Here is a 15,988-nt window from a genome sequence, read left to right as displayed (position 1 = left end):
ACCTTAAATTTATATCAATAAACCAAATTTATATCAATGTAAAGTATTTTGAGATTAACAGTTGAGTGGATACAGCCCCACTTCCTCCTTCAGTTTCATTACTTAAAAAATAAAATCATTTGTGTAGTGGTTTTAAGATTCACTGACTTGTTCTCTCCTGCCCTCAAAATATTGATGGTCTCAGATGTTCTGGGAAAGGAAATGTGTTGAATAAATTTATTGAAAAAAAAAACCTACGCATTTGAAAGTATTAATATTGATGAAATTGCTGAACAGAATGTTCCCACTACACCATGGAAATAGAGAAGAAGATCAAGATTGGGAAAGAAAAAAAACCTCAAAAATAAGTTTGGGAACATTTTCTGCTAATTTTGTAGGGAATATATTAGTGCTTTTATAGATATAAAATAAAAATATAAAAACTAAGAGTCAAGAAAAAGGATATGACTTCAAATTATGAGTTAATCATTAAAAGATTATAATAAGAAAGATAGGAATGTTGCAGAAATTATATAGATGTATAAATTAGGATATATATAAAGGTTTAAAATAGACTTTAACATAATTTGATAAGAAATTTTGTTTTGTATATTGTAGGTTAAGAATTAGCCTTTTAGATCCTAATTGTCTGGCAAGAGTAATCATGAAGAAACATTAAAGGCCTCTCAACCCCCACCTAGTTAAACTTTGTGTACTTGCTCAAAGGAACTGTGACCATTGAATTTTATGATTATGACTTTTTAAGGACATTTTGGTTCATGATGGGAAAATAGTCACGTAGTTGATATTTTTTGAAGTGCAAATATAGACTGGTGTAATCATTGTAGGATATAAAAATAAATTCTGTGTCCCTGAGAAGAGACAGACATATATTCTCTTTTATACACTGCCTCCTGAGCACAGTATCAAATAAAATATTCCTAGAGACTCAGAAAAGATTCAACTGCTGTCTGGCACAAGTTATTTATACTGCCTGCTCCATCCACGCTTCTTCAGTCCTGATCTCTGCTGCAGCTGGTCCCCAGCATAAGTGGCACCTGAACAGGAGACTTGAAGTAGGATAAGTATTAATAAGGTGTTTCTGGTGTAGTGAGAATCCCACAAGGGTGCTTCAGACTCTCTGTCAAAGAGATGGGCTGGGTGAGAGTGGTTAATAAGAAAGAATTAATAAAATTCTCCTGGTCATTGAATAGGGCTGAAGAGAGTATGTAAGAGAAAAGAAAAATTAGTACAATGGGACAGGTGGAGTCTAAGGAAAGGAGGCTTTTTGTTGATTTTTTTAAACATTCTTTAAAAAAGAATAGAATAAAAGTTGATGACAATCAAGTTTGTGAGTTTTTATAGTTTGTACATGAGATTTTTCCTTGGTTTCCTGATCAAGGCTCCCTAGATATTGATAATTGGGATAAAGTAGGTGAAGATATTATTTTTTGGTACTAATCCATTGGACCACCAGGCATGCCTGTAGATGTTTTAGTTTATTGGTCATTAATAAAGCAGGCTGTGGTGCCTATGGAAGTTGGGGATTTACCTAAATGTAAAAAATCTACAGAAACCTCTCCTCAAAATAAGTCAAACTGCTCCTCTTTTATTTAGAGATCCACTAGCAAAGGAGGTTAGTAATGAGGAGAAAAGATATAAGAAGAATGAAGAGTCCTTTCAAACAGAAAGTGACTGAGAGGAAGAGGAAATTAAAGTTTTAAGGAGCATTGGCCACTCAGCATCTCCTTTTCAAAAGGAACCTAAAAAGAGACCAAAAGTTGAAAAGGAGCCTGTAGGTTTTGCTGCTGCAGTTAGAGAAGGTGACAGAGCAAGGGAACCTTTGCTCAGGTGTTATCCTGTAATGTTTGATACAAATATTCAAGAGGTGCATGTGTTGGAACTCCTTGTGCAATTTACATAGTGAATCCATTGGTTCTTTATATATTTTTGAGAATAACAATGGTTCATTTAAAATAATGTGTAAGCATTGCTTTCTTTCTAATTGTATTCTTTCTTTATTATTATTACAAAATTTTCTGTTATCTTTACATACCAACCATAGATCCCCCCTCCTCCTACTTCCCGCCCCCAGCCTTCCCCACCCTACCCATCCTCCATCCCCATCTCTTCCAAGTAAGGTCTCCCATGGGCATAAACAGAGTTCCATTGAGAAAGATCCCAAATGTATTTCTTCTAATGTAACAGATGAGGCTTTTGTTATATTAGGCCAATCACGTTATATCTTATTTCCTGTTAATAATGCTGGAACTTGGTATGCTAATTCTGGTTTACAGGTTATGAATAATGTTGTACATTCTTTTTGCAGAGGTAACTATTATAAGGGAACTTTAGGAGTTACTGCATTAATTGCTATTGCAGCTCGTTTTGTTTTTTTCTACTGCTGCTTTGGTTAGACAAATTCATGCAGCTCAACATGTGAATCAATTATCAAAAACTGTTTCTATTGCCCTTATGATTCAGGAACACATGTATAGAAGTATTCAGGAAAGACTTAATGCTTTGGAAGAAGCAGTGCTTCATATATGAAATCAAATTCAAAATATTAAGGTTAGACTATCAATAGACTGTCACTCACAGTTCCACTGGATTTGTGTTACTCCTTTATCACACAATGCTTCAGAACATTCTTGGGACAGGATTCAACTTCACCTTAAGGGAGTTTGGGATTATTCAAACTTTTCTTTGGATTTTTGTAATCTACCTGAAAAAATTTCTGATATATGTAAAACTCATACTGATTCTTCTAAAGTGGAAAAAGTCTCAACTTCTTTTCTTAAGGCTATTAGGAAATATATAGGTTCCACTATTGTTTGGCCATTTTTTTTTATTAATTTGGCATTGATAATTTTTATTTTCTTACTTATTATTTTTCTTTTTCCAGTCATCTTTCATTGACTAGCATGAAGCATCAAAACACTGTCAGTGAAATTTCAAATGGATCAACTGAAAAATAAAAAAGGGGAAGATGATGGCACCACTCACCATTTAGCTAAAGAGACTGTATGACTGTTATTTGGCTAAGGAAACTGTGTGACAAAGTCCAGTTTCTGGTTGAGTGGATACAGCCCCACTTTCTCCTTTAGTTTTATTACTTAAAAAATAAAATCATTTGTATAGTGGTTTTAGGATTCATTGACTTGTTCCCTTATCCCCTCAAAATATTGATGGTCTGAGATGGTCTGGAAAAGGAAATGAGATGAGTAAATTTATTGAAAAAAGTAGTATAAAACCAATGCATTTGAAGTATTAATATTGATGAAATGGCCGAACATTATGTTCTAACTAAACTGTGGAGATGGAGATGAAGACCAAGATTGGGAAAGTCCAAAAACAAAACAAAACAAAACAAAAAACAACCCACAAATGAGTTTGGGAACATTTTCTGCCTTTTTTTTTTTTTTTTTTACTTATAAACTGAATGGCCATGGCAGGCTTCTTGGCTTCTTGCTATCTGTTCTTATATCTTAAATTAACCCATTTCTATAAATCTTTACCTTGCTATGTGGCTTGTGGCTTACTGGTGTCTTACATCATGCTTTTCCTCACAGCGGCTGGCTGCATCACTCTGACTCTGCCCTCTTGTTCCCCAAATTCTCTTCTCTGCCAGTCTTGCCTATACTTCCTTCCTGGCTACCGGCCAATCAGCGTTTTATGTATCAATCAATCATAACAACATATATTTACAGCATACAGGACATCCCACAACACTTCCCCTTATATGTTTTTTCAGTAAGGAATATTTTAACTTTAACATATTAAAATTACATATAACAAAACATTTAACAAGCAAGAATTACAGTTACAATATCTAGTCTATTTATAATATCCAGTCTATTTGTATTTGGCACAATGAAAGAAGATATCCTATATTTGTGAGCCTAAAGTTTCATATCTAACTTATCTTTTATCATAAATAAGGAATTTATAACTATCTTGTCTTCAACTACATCAAAGAACCCAGAAGGGTATACTATTACCTGAGAAATGGGAGAAGGACACAAGCAACTTTTGGGAGTCTTGTGAGAGTAGACTGAGACAGCTGGCAGCCTGGACAGTCATTCAAAGTTCCTTTGTAAAGTTGGGGCATCTCTCTTCAGCCCATAGGCCTAGAGTCTCTCAGTCACTTCTCTCTGTGTCCTGTAGAATGTCTGGCAGTTTCCTCTGTAAAACAGGAACCTGAAGGACCATTTTGCCATGCAAAGTTCAGTGGTCATCTTCCTATGGGTCCTGCATGTCGTGTTGGTCAAGCAGTCCAGGCAAGAACAGATTCTTGCCCAAATGGCTATTTTTGCCAAGAAGAAGACAAACTCCATATGGAGTGTCTTCAACGCCCATCCTCCTCTCTGAAGTAAATTGGTGCTACCAGGAGCAGACATGTCTCACTGTCCAGAAAGTCTAAATTTTTAAAAATATTATAAATGCCATATTCCATAGGTCTTTGAAGTGTTTGAGGATTACCTACTTAACTGAATTATATCTATATGTACCTAGAAAACTTAACTAACATGACTACAAGTGTGATTATCATAGATGACTAATCATTAATCTATTTCTTAATTATCTATTACAATTTAATTTGAGTTACATAAATATAATACCTCAAATGAGAGTAGAAATATATATACAGTATAAAAAATTAAGTTTAAACTTGTATCAATAAACTAAAACCTATACCAATGTAAAATATTTCATAAAAATTGTTGCTCTTTAAAAGTAGGTTCAACAATTTACCCTTTTATCCTATCATATCTATATCCTATATATCTACATCCTATCCCCTTTTCTTCTTTTAGAAAGACATTGTATTTATAATTAACCTGCTTTAAATAAAAATATTGTTTTTTCTCCGTCCCACACCAGAGGAGGGGTCTTCTGATATGGGACAGAAGAATCTCTTAACCTTTTCTTTAAACAGTATGCTTGGATTTAGAGAAGGAGTGAGCAAATTCCATCTCCAAAGCCAGCTTGGTATATTTGGGAATGTGGGCATAGCTTCTCATACTACTTCCTGCTGGACGAGGGTGCAGTGTCTTATGGGGACACAAAGAAAATTTTAAGCTTATGAGGTAGTCCGTGAGGGTGTATTGTCTGAGCCAGTTGCCTTGAAACCATTCTGGATGTTGGATCATCTGGGTCATCATGTCTTTGGAGACCTTTCAGGGGGTCTTGGATGGTCAAACCTGATGTATCTTAATCTAGAACAAACCCATAGCCTCTTGCTTTCTGTGAAAACAAAAGCAGAGTCTCCATTCCAAAGCAACATACCCTTAGATGCAAATTTTGAAGTCAAGGTATATATATATAATGTTTAATTTAGCTGCCTATACAATCAAATATCTATCTGCAGTTAAAAATTCCAAAGATAACACAATCCAAATTCTCTGTGTGATATCCATTTTTACATGGCTTATTTTTTATATTATTTTTTTTTAAATTTATTTTATAATTTAATTTTACATATCAGCCACAGATTCCCCTGTCCTCCCTCCTCCAGCCCCTGCTCTGGCCTCCCCCCTGCCCACCCCATTCCCATCTCCTCCAGGGCAAGGTCTCACCTGGGGATTCAGCTTAGCCTAGTAGATTCAATCAAGGTGTGTCCAGTCCCCTCCTCCCTTCACCCAGGCTGAGCAAAGTGTCCCTGCACAGGCTCCAGGTTCTAAACAGCCAGCTCATGCACTAAGGACAGGTCCTGGTCCCATTGCCTGGGGGCTTCCCAAACTGTTCAAGTTAATCAACTGTCTCGCTTATCCAGAGGGCCTGATCTAGTTGGGGGCTCCTTAGCTATTGGTTCATAGTTCATGTGTTTCCATTAGTTTGGCTATTTGTCCCTGTGCTTTTTCCAATCATGGTCTCAACAATTCTTGCTCATACAATATCTCCTCTTTCTTGCCATTTGGACTCCCAGAGCTCCACCTGGAGCCGGGCAATGGAACTCTGTATCCACTTCCATCAGTCATTGGTTGAGAGTTCTAGCATGATAGGGTATTTGGCCATCTGATCACCAGAGTAGATCAGTTCCAGCTTTCTCTCAACCATTGCCAGCAGTCTATTGTGGGGGTATCTTTGTGGATTTCTGGGGACCTCTCTAGCACTTTGCTTCTTCCTATTCCCATAGGGTCTTCATTTATCATGGTGTCTTTTTCCTTGTTCTTCCACTCTGTTCCTGATCCAGTTGGGATCTCCTGCTCTCCTAAGATCTCTTTCCCTCGACCCTTGCCTTTCATTATGCCCCCTCACATCCAGTTTGCTCATGTATATCTCATCCATTTCTTTGTCATTGGACGATCCCTGTGTCTTTCTTAGGGTCTTGTTTTCTAGGTAGCCTCCCTGAAGTTGTGAGTAGCAGTCTAGTCATCCTTTGTTTTATGTCTAGTATCCTCCTATGAGTGAGTACATACCATGTTTATCTTTCTGAGTCTGGGTTACCTTACTCAGGATGATTTTTTTTCTAGATCCATCCATTTGCCTGCAAACCTCATGATGTCATTGTTTTCTCTGCTGAGTAGTACTCCATTGTTTATATGTACCACATTTTGTTTATCCATTCTTCAGTTGAAGGGCATCTAGGTTGTTTCCATGTTCTGGCTATTACAAATAATGCTACTATGAACTTAGCTGAGCATGTGTCCTTGTGGTATGATTCAGCATTCCTTGGGAATATGTCCAAGAGTGGTATAGCTGGGTCCTGGGGGAGACTGATTCCCAGTTTTCTAAGAAAGTGCCATATTGATTTCCAAAGTGGCTATACAAGCTTGCATTCCCACCAACAGTGGAGAAGAGTTCCCCTTGCTCCACATCCTCTCCAACATAAGCTGTCTTCAGTGTTTTTTATCTTAGCCATTTTGACAGGTGTAAGGTGATATCTCAGAGTCATTTTGATTTGCATTTCCCTGATGATTAGGGATGTTGAGCAGTTCCTTAAATGTCTTTCAGCCATTTGAGTTTCCTCTGTTGAGAATTCTCTGTTTAGCTCTATAGCCCTTTTCTTAATTGGAGTGTTGGGCATTTTGATGTCTAATTTCTTTAGTTCTTTATGTATTCTGGATATCAGCCCTCTGTCAGATGTGGTGTTGGTGAAGATCTTTTCCCATTCTGTAGGCTGTCGCTTTGCCTTGTTGACCATATCCTTTGCTCTACAAAAGCTTCTCAGTTTCAAGAGGTCCCATTAATTGCTTGTTTCTCTCAGTGTCTGTGCTACTGGTGTTATATTTAGGAAGTAGTCTCTGGTGCCAATGTGCTCAAGACTACTTACTAGTTTCTCTTCTATCAGGTTCAGAGTAACTGGATTTATGTTGAGGTCTTTGATCCACTTGGACCTATGTTTTGTGCATGGTGACAGATATGGATAGTGAAGATAATCCTTTTATAGATACAAAATAAAAATTTGAAAACTAAGAATCAAGAAAAAGGATATGATTTCATATTATGAGTCAATCATTAAAAGATTATAAAAATAAGAAAGATAAGAATGTTGTAGAAATTATATAGATATATAAGTTAGAAGATATATATATATACATATATATATATATATATAATGGTTTAAAATAGATTGTAGTATAATTTGAAAAGAAATTAGTTTTACTTATTATAAGTTAAGAATTAACCCTTTAGATTCTAATTGTCTGGGAACAGTGACGATGAGGAAACATTAAAGACATCTCCTAATTTGCCCAGTTAAACTTTGTCTACTTGCTCCAGGAACTGTGATCATTGAATTTTATGATTATATCTTTAAAGAATGTTTTGGTTCATGTTGGGAAAATAGTCATGTATTAGATATTTTTTGAAATGCAAATATAGAATGATATAATCATTGTTGTAGTATATAAAAATAATCTCTGTGGCTCTGGGATACAGATATACATATATTTTCTTCTATACACTGCCTCCTGAACATGGTATCATATAAAATATTGGTAGATCCTCAGAAAAAACGTAAACTGTTGCCTAGTGCAACTTTTTTGTATTGCCTGCTGCATTCACTGTTCTCCAGTCTGATCTCTGCTGGAGCTTTTCCTCAGCAGGGCATGGGTAAGCTTTACTCATACCACAGTAGTTCTGTACAATTTGTACAGTTGGTGCTTTTTCAAAGTAGGAATTTTACTGGTCTAGTAAAGCGATGGTAAATTCTTCTGTAAGACCCATGACCTAACTAGCCCTGGGTAGTTGGCTAGGTTTCTAGTACCAAGCATAATGTACCCCTTATTGAGGGGTCTTTAAGTATAATTAGATGTTGTTCATTACATCCAATATAAGACTGCTACTATTGAACCTTTGAGGCTATCTTACCATGCTTGTCATTATTGTGGTTTATAGGCATAACAGCTGATTAGGACTACTGATTGCTATTCTCCACTGGCATCTTGCACAGCAACTTCAAGAAGGAAGCTGTAAAATGAGAGCAGTGAGACAGAGCTCTGTATTTAAAGTATGTGGTGTCTTCAGAAACCTACTTACCGCTAGGCAGTGGTGGCGCACGCCTTTAATCCCAGCACTCGGGAGGCAGAGCCAAGCGGATCTCTGTGAGTTCGAGGCCAGCCTGGGCTACCAAGTGAGTTCCAGGAGAGGCGCAAAGCTACACAGAGAAACCCCTTGTCCTGAAAAACCAAAAAAAAAAAAAAAAGTAACCTACTTACCTTTAACTTCTGGGTTGCATTGAAAGGCAACCACAAAAAGGCTATATTTGTTTTAAGAGTCACATGAACTCCCCTAAACAAAAATTCATCAGAAATTTCTAATGCCAGGTACTAGAGTTTTTGTCAAATAGTCTATGGCTCTTAGAGGGAGTATTGTTAGCCTCACTGGCAGAATTAAGTTTTATATACATATGTATGTATTTATACACACATATATGTAAGTTTGTGTGTGTATATGAGTATATATGTGTATGCATGTATATACACATATGCTTGTATGTATTATATGTAATTATAGAAAAATATCAAAAAACATGATTCATTAGAGTTTTTTTAAATATCCTTTCTGTTATTTGTCCCTCCTCCCTCCTTGTTCTTCTAAACTGGCCTACTTCTCCCTCTACTTTTTTCTCATTTCCTCTTGACTTAAATATTCAATAATTCAATATGCATTATTGAAAAAAAATTTTGTGCTCAGCTTTGGATATGATAAAGGGTGAGTCAAGTATAAGATAAATGTCTTAACCATTCAACATCACCTTTGTGATATATTCTTTTGTAACACTGCAAATGTCACACTATGGTAGACTCTATTTGTGTATCCCAAAGGGATTACACAGAACATAAGGAAGAAGAACTCTGAGAAGACTGTGTTCTCAACTGTTGTATGTGTTGGCTAGAAGGGTTGACTTCTGGCCATGATCAAGTGATTTCCTTGGGTCAACAAGTGCCACCTTCCCAGGAAGTCTCATCATCCTGTGGAAGACATGCCTACACACTGATATTTATTGTGACTTATTATAGTTTTAAAATTTTCTTTTCTCATCATAGATGAGAAAAATATCAATATGGCATGGTTTACTCATTCAGGTATGTATTTCTTAATGAACGTATGAGCTGTGCTTACATGGTTTCATTAAACAGCCAGCTGACTGGACCTTATCTATCCAGAAAGTAGCATTTGTTTTCTTCAGTGAACTTAATGTTCTTCCTGCCAGTTTTAAAACTAACACAAAAGAGAGCTTAAGGCCATAAAAGTTAAGGTCAAAGATTAGCAAACAAGTTACAAAATGCACAAAACCATGGGTCTTTATTTTCTTTAAATAGTTAAAAGCAATCATCTATGCAATAAAAAAAGTACAGAAAAAGAAATATCATTTGTACTGAGGCTATCTATACAGATTTGCAAACTGAGGGAAAATGATAGAAGGTGATTTAGTGGTATAGGCGCTTACGCCGATCTTGTTTCTTGAATCACTTATCCCCCAACAAGGGAAAAGACTTATCTCTGAGTCTGCTTAATGAGTATAATTTAATGGATTAAAAAACTGTAAATATGAAAATTATTTCTTCATCATTTAGATTATATATTAAGCCAATACATGAAATTGCTCTGACTCACTGTAACTCAATGATTCATAATGAGCAAAATGAGAAATGTGATGAAACTATGGAAGAAAATCCACTGAATATTTATATATTAAGAAAAATGCTATTATTCTCAGATTATACATATTAGATTGCCCGGCTGGACATGTCTTAGCTGCTGAGTAACAGAATTGTGAAATAATTCCTGTCATTTAATTACCTGTTCTATTTAGTAGCTAGATTGTCTTTTGTTGCGATTATGTCTCAGTATACCAAATATTTATTGTAATGCCACAGAATCTCTGTTTAAATATATTTATTAAATGTACAATATTTGATTAAGAGAAAAATCAATTTGAATTTAGAACAACTATCAAAGGCAATGGTGTAATGTTGAAGAAGTTTAGAGAGCATGACCTAAAACATAGACATGAATAATATGCTCTGATGTCTTATGGCATACAAAGGGATCAACATGATGACTGGCTATAGATATTAAAATAACTAGGAGATACAAACTACAAGTTAAAAGCATGAAGTCATAATAATAAAGAAAAAAATTGCTAACTCCCTTGATTTTATTATCTCACATTGTACACATGAATTGAGTTATGATGCATTATCCCATAGACCTGTAAATCTAGAAGACATTTTAAAGGGGTTGTCTAGAACATTAACCATTTTGATTCACATAAACTAGACCACCAAAATACATATTGTTTTCTAGATTTTTAACATTCCATGTCTAGATTCATTCCCTTCATTACAGCTTTTTGCTGAATTAAGATCTCTCAACAATCACATGTACTCAGTTACAAGTTTTATTATGACACTAATAGAAATATATATATATATGTATATATACATATACACACACATATATATGTGTATATATATGTATACACACACACACACACACACATATATAGTGTAGACAATGAATCAGTTTAACAATTTAACTTTCCAACCAAAAAGTAAACTGTAAGCTGTAGATTCTCTGGGGTCTACAATTAGGAAACACGGGTTATGAAAAATTAACATTTGCTATAATATATGTCAATGAAGAAGAGGTCACAAAAATAATGAGAAATGAGAAAAAAAATTGACAAACAACAACCAAATTGAAAAACTTATGTCACTTCATGTGTGTTATTTCACGAACCACAGCATCCTTATATATCATAGCATATTTAATGATCATAAAGTATTAAATTTAAGAAAATTCATAAAGCAGGAATCAATAGCCATATGTTTGCCTTTTAAGCCATTTTCATCCACCTCTCGTGGGAATTTCTCACAGAACCTGTTACTCCCCATTTGTTAGCAAAATCAACTTATTCTCTTGTAATTCACAGATGTACAGAGTACTTTTACTCAGGTAAAAAAGAAAAGAAGCGTTCAACACAGAAAAGAAAGGCCTGGAAAGTACTTGCTACATAGTAATGGATGATATGTACTCTATCATCTTATCACAAGTAAACTAAACAGTATTTCCCCACATATACATCAAAGTGGAAATCATTAAAAAAATTTCAGCAGTTTTCGTGAGAACTGAAATCTCAAGCTTGTGACAATGTGCACACCATTCAGCAGCCTTCAGGGTGAGGATGGAGACTATTCTGATCATGATCTTGACACATTCTTCATAGAAAGCTGGAGGTAGAGACAGCATATCTGAAGGTAATGTGATTCAGGAATGTTATTTACTTATTGAGTTCATATTTCACTTGTATATCTATTTTATTTATTTATTTATTTATTTGCTTGTTTTTTGTTTGTTTGTTTTGACTGGACAAACTTTCTCTTTGTATAGCTCTGGTTGCCCTGGAACTTGCTTTGTAGACCTGGCTGGACTAAAACTCACAGAGATTCACCTACCTCTGCCTCCCCAGTGCTTGGATTATAGGTGTGGGCCATCACCACTCAGCTCTCACTTGTATATTTGTAAATGACACATGAGGAGGTGATGAAAAATACTTAAGCAAGCTGTGAGCCTTTAATTTCTTATGATCAAGCCACCCTGACCTTTAAAGATTGTCTTATAACAGTGTCTAATACATAAGCCTACTATTAAATACATTTAAAACATGTGTTGAATATATTCTCTTCTCTGGTATATCTTTTTCACATGAATCAGTGAACTTAAAGATAAATAAGAAAATGAGAAGATGTTATTGAATTATGCATGACATATGATGATGTATATGACAACACGATCTTCCAGAAATGCCTCTCAGTGCTATGTATGTACTACTTGTGATGACTGAATTTATTCTTGCTTATTTATCAAAAAAGTTTTCTTAACATCATTGCCTAGGAAACTTGTTGTTGTTAGTCTATTCTGCTTCATTTTTCTGTTCTCAGAACAAGATAAGAAATCACAAAACCTTGTGTGGATTCGCATACTCAAATGATAACAATTTGATATGTTGCTCAATATTGTGTTCAACTTCATTCGACCAGAAAATAAAAGCTAATACTAGGGACCTTAAAATTACAGAAGGGCTCTGAGGTTCTTTGCCAATATTCTCTGTGAAGCACTATCATATTGAATTTACAAAGGTAAAGGACACCATTATTTTCTAAATCAATATGGTCCAACAATTAATCGGAGATGCTTTGGATTTCTGTGTAGACATCTTGAATTCTCTAGAGATCATGAAAAGTATAATCTAACACTTATTCTCAAAGGAATTATTTTTTAAAATTACGCATATTTATGTATATATTTGCTTCTGTGTAGAGGTATATGCATGTGGATAAAGTGTTCAGGGAGACTAGAAGGTGTCAGGTCCCTGGAGCTGGAGTTACAAGCAGCAGTGAGACAAATGACATGGGTGGAAGTGAACTCACTATTGTCTGTAAGAGCATAAGTTACTCTTAACCACTGAGTCGCCTCTGCAGCCCCATTAAAAGAGAGAAATACAGTGCTGATAAGATGCAAATGAGTTGGGTAGGAGCATCCACTGAAAAATATATAGATACGTTATAACACTGGTTGAGTAATAAAGAGCTATTAAAATTCTCCAACAATTTGTTTCTGATAGCCATATACAGAGTCACCACATGATGTCAAAATTTCAGTTAGATGACAGCTATGAAGTATGCCATGACAGATCTTGTGTAATACCTTGTTAACCAAGATGTGCTTGCACAACCAGATTGTGTCAAAGCAAGAAATAGATAGAGTACATATACACAGTTTCGACTCTTGTCTGTCACCACCTTTCTTCTTCCAGCAGAACATACACTTCATTCTGCTTGGACATCAGCAATACATAGCACTCTTTTATTTGAAGATGAATCTCCTGATGTCAGTGCATTTATAACTAACTCATCAGTAGTAAAAAGTTATACTTGGTGATTGCACATCTGGACTGTTGTCAGTCTCTACTGACAATTTAATTGAATACATTTATTTTTATTTAATCTCTAAATCTAAGTATACATGATTTAAATAGCTTATTTTCAACTTAGAAATGCTTTTTTACAGAGATGTGGGAATGAATTTCTTTATTCTAAAATCAGAAATAATATCTGTGATTTTCCAAAGTAGTTACATTAGAGGTATCATTTCTAGAACTACTATTTAGGAGTGCAGGGATTTTTCTGTGCACTAATGCAAATATTATTAGACTATGGATGAGAAGGTAGCCTTGCTAATGATTTTAAATTGTCCAACTCAACATTATAGATCTGAACTTGAAATAAATGTGTTATTGGTGATCATCAGAATATATAACTGGTCCATAAAATACATTCAAGACAAGCAGAAAACAAAACATTTCATTTTTCTTATCATAGGTGAATATACTCAGGTAGCTTGTAGGTTCTTTACATGTAGAAATTGTGTGGAATTCTTATATGGCAAAGCAATTTCCCTGATAGATATTTGTGTTTGTGGCAGACAGGAAATGATTCAAGAGAATATTAGGATATTATGATACTACTTTATATCATATAAAAGGGAATTATATGACTTTGCAGAAGATTGTAATCCCAAAGGATATTTATTCATTCTTTTCTTCATGGGTGTAAATGATGTACTCAACTAGTCGACATCTGAACATACAGAGCCTGCTAATCTGGCCAAATTTCTGATGTTGGATTAAAAGCAGTCAAAGTCACAATAAGTGTCAATCCCAAGAGCTATTTGATAATAGATTTTTTTTGTCCTAAATCTCAATCCTTGAGGTGAGACAGTTCATTTTAGAAAAGACAGAGGTAAGTTGCATAAGCCAGTGTCAGAAATTTCTTGTATTATAGATCAGGTGCAGCTCAGAATTCCAGTGCCACTGCTTAGCAAATTCAAGGAAGCAGGGTTATTTATTCTTGGAAAAAAAAGAATACTTCTCAGGAATTTTCAAGGCTGTTGTTCTTACAGGATATTTGTCCAGATTGTGTCCATAATGACTTCTAGCATTTCTGTAGTATTTATGTTCCGTGCTAACTGCTTCATAGCTCAGATAAACATGACAAAGCAACCTGAGTGAACACTGTATACGACACTGGAATTTAGAAACTATTACAGTAGATACTCAGGAGAATGTGACTAGTTATCATGTGATTCTACCAGTAAAGCACTCTCCCCAGGCACCTCTGCTGGAGTTTGATTGACATATTTCTTGTCTACATAATATTCTAAATCACCACAGCCTCTGGCTCTCAGAAGTGAAGGCTATGACGCCACACACCCGGTACTTAGATTTCAGTTGTGTTCCCAAAATTCTTCTGACGTGTCAGTATTAAATCTCTAACACTGAGATTATTCATGTGTAAAGTGGGATATTGAGTCACAGTATTTATCTGCTAGGTTTTCATGAATTTTAAACAAAGCCCAAAGAGAATCACATAACAACTGACACCAAACATAGTCTATGTTACTTTTGTGTGCCCTAATTGGGGCAAAGGGTGTTTTGGAACGTTTCAGGAAAATTACCTATTTATGCATTGCATCCATCTATATAGGCCTTTATTAATTGTAGAGTAAGACAAACTTCTTTCTGGTTAGGAGAAATCATTAAAAGCCCGCTGTAGATGCTGGCAGTATGACTCAGTAGAGAATGCACTTGCTATGCAAGCATGGGCACCAGAGTTTATGTCACCAGAACAGACATAAAAGCCAGGTGGGTGTGGCTGCATGCTAATAACTTCAGTGCAGGCAGGAGGTAGAGACAGAGAACACCCAGAGCAAACTGTGTAGACAGACTAACTGAAATGGTGAGTTTGGGGCTCCCTGACAGATCCTGTCTCAACTTATCAATTAGAGAGCAATTGGGAACACCTAATGTCTGCCTTAGGTCAGGTCTCCACATTCATCTATATCAATATCTATATCTATATCTATCTATCTATCTATCTATCTATCTATCTATCTATCTATCTATATATATATATATATAGAGAGAGAGAGAGAGAGAGAGAGAGTGAGAGAAAGACATACATACCAGCACACAATTTAGTGTGTATGTGTGTGTGTGTGTGCGCATGTGTGTGTTTTACTTAAAACCCTTAATAAGAGAATATGTTCCAAATTATTTTCCTGTTGTTGGACATGACATTAATTTATCATACATTTACCATTATATAAAATATCATGATGAAGGTTCAAGATTTTCAAGGTTCGGTCTTGGTATTATGGACCAGACTTTGAGAATAAATGTATTAAAACACTGGACAAATAAGCCAATTTATGGACATTGGTATAAAAATATGACAGAGTTGTGTGTGGTAATGTACAGGTATATCTCAGCACTTGAGATTCTGAGGCAAAGTTGTAAGTTTGAAGTTAGACTCGGGTACATAGTGAAATCTTGTCTCAAAAAGAAAAAAAACTTTTAATGAATGAATATCAAACAAACATCCTATAATAGAGTAGGCAGAGCTTAAAATATCCAACAAGGGTTAATTGTGTCATAGTTTTGCCCTGCCATGATAATAGTTGGGTGATTTTGCTACTCTTGAAAGGACAAAGGAAG

The 15,988-nt window shown here is 35.3% G+C and overlaps 1 protein-coding gene across 1 annotated transcript in view; it reads left to right on the top strand.

Annotated features, from left to right (window-relative positions):
- The first annotated feature begins 849 nt into the window (after window positions 1-849).
- LOC131926502 (cysteine-rich secretory protein 1-like) overlaps window positions 850-15,988 on the top strand; it is a 30,335-nt gene continuing 15,196 nt past the window's right edge. The window contains exon 1 of the mRNA XM_059282005.1: window positions 850-1,055. The gene's annotated coding sequence lies outside the window, so the exon portion shown is untranslated. The remainder of the gene's footprint in view (window positions 1,056-15,988) is intronic.

This window comes from Peromyscus eremicus, chromosome 16_21 (assembly GCF_949786415.1).
Source record: "Peromyscus eremicus chromosome 16_21, PerEre_H2_v1, whole genome shotgun sequence".
NCBI classification, from domain to species: Eukaryota; Metazoa; Chordata; class Mammalia; order Rodentia; family Cricetidae; genus Peromyscus; species Peromyscus eremicus.
The sequence above is the reverse complement of the archived record's forward strand: the minus strand, read 5'-3'. Positions and strand labels throughout refer to the sequence as shown.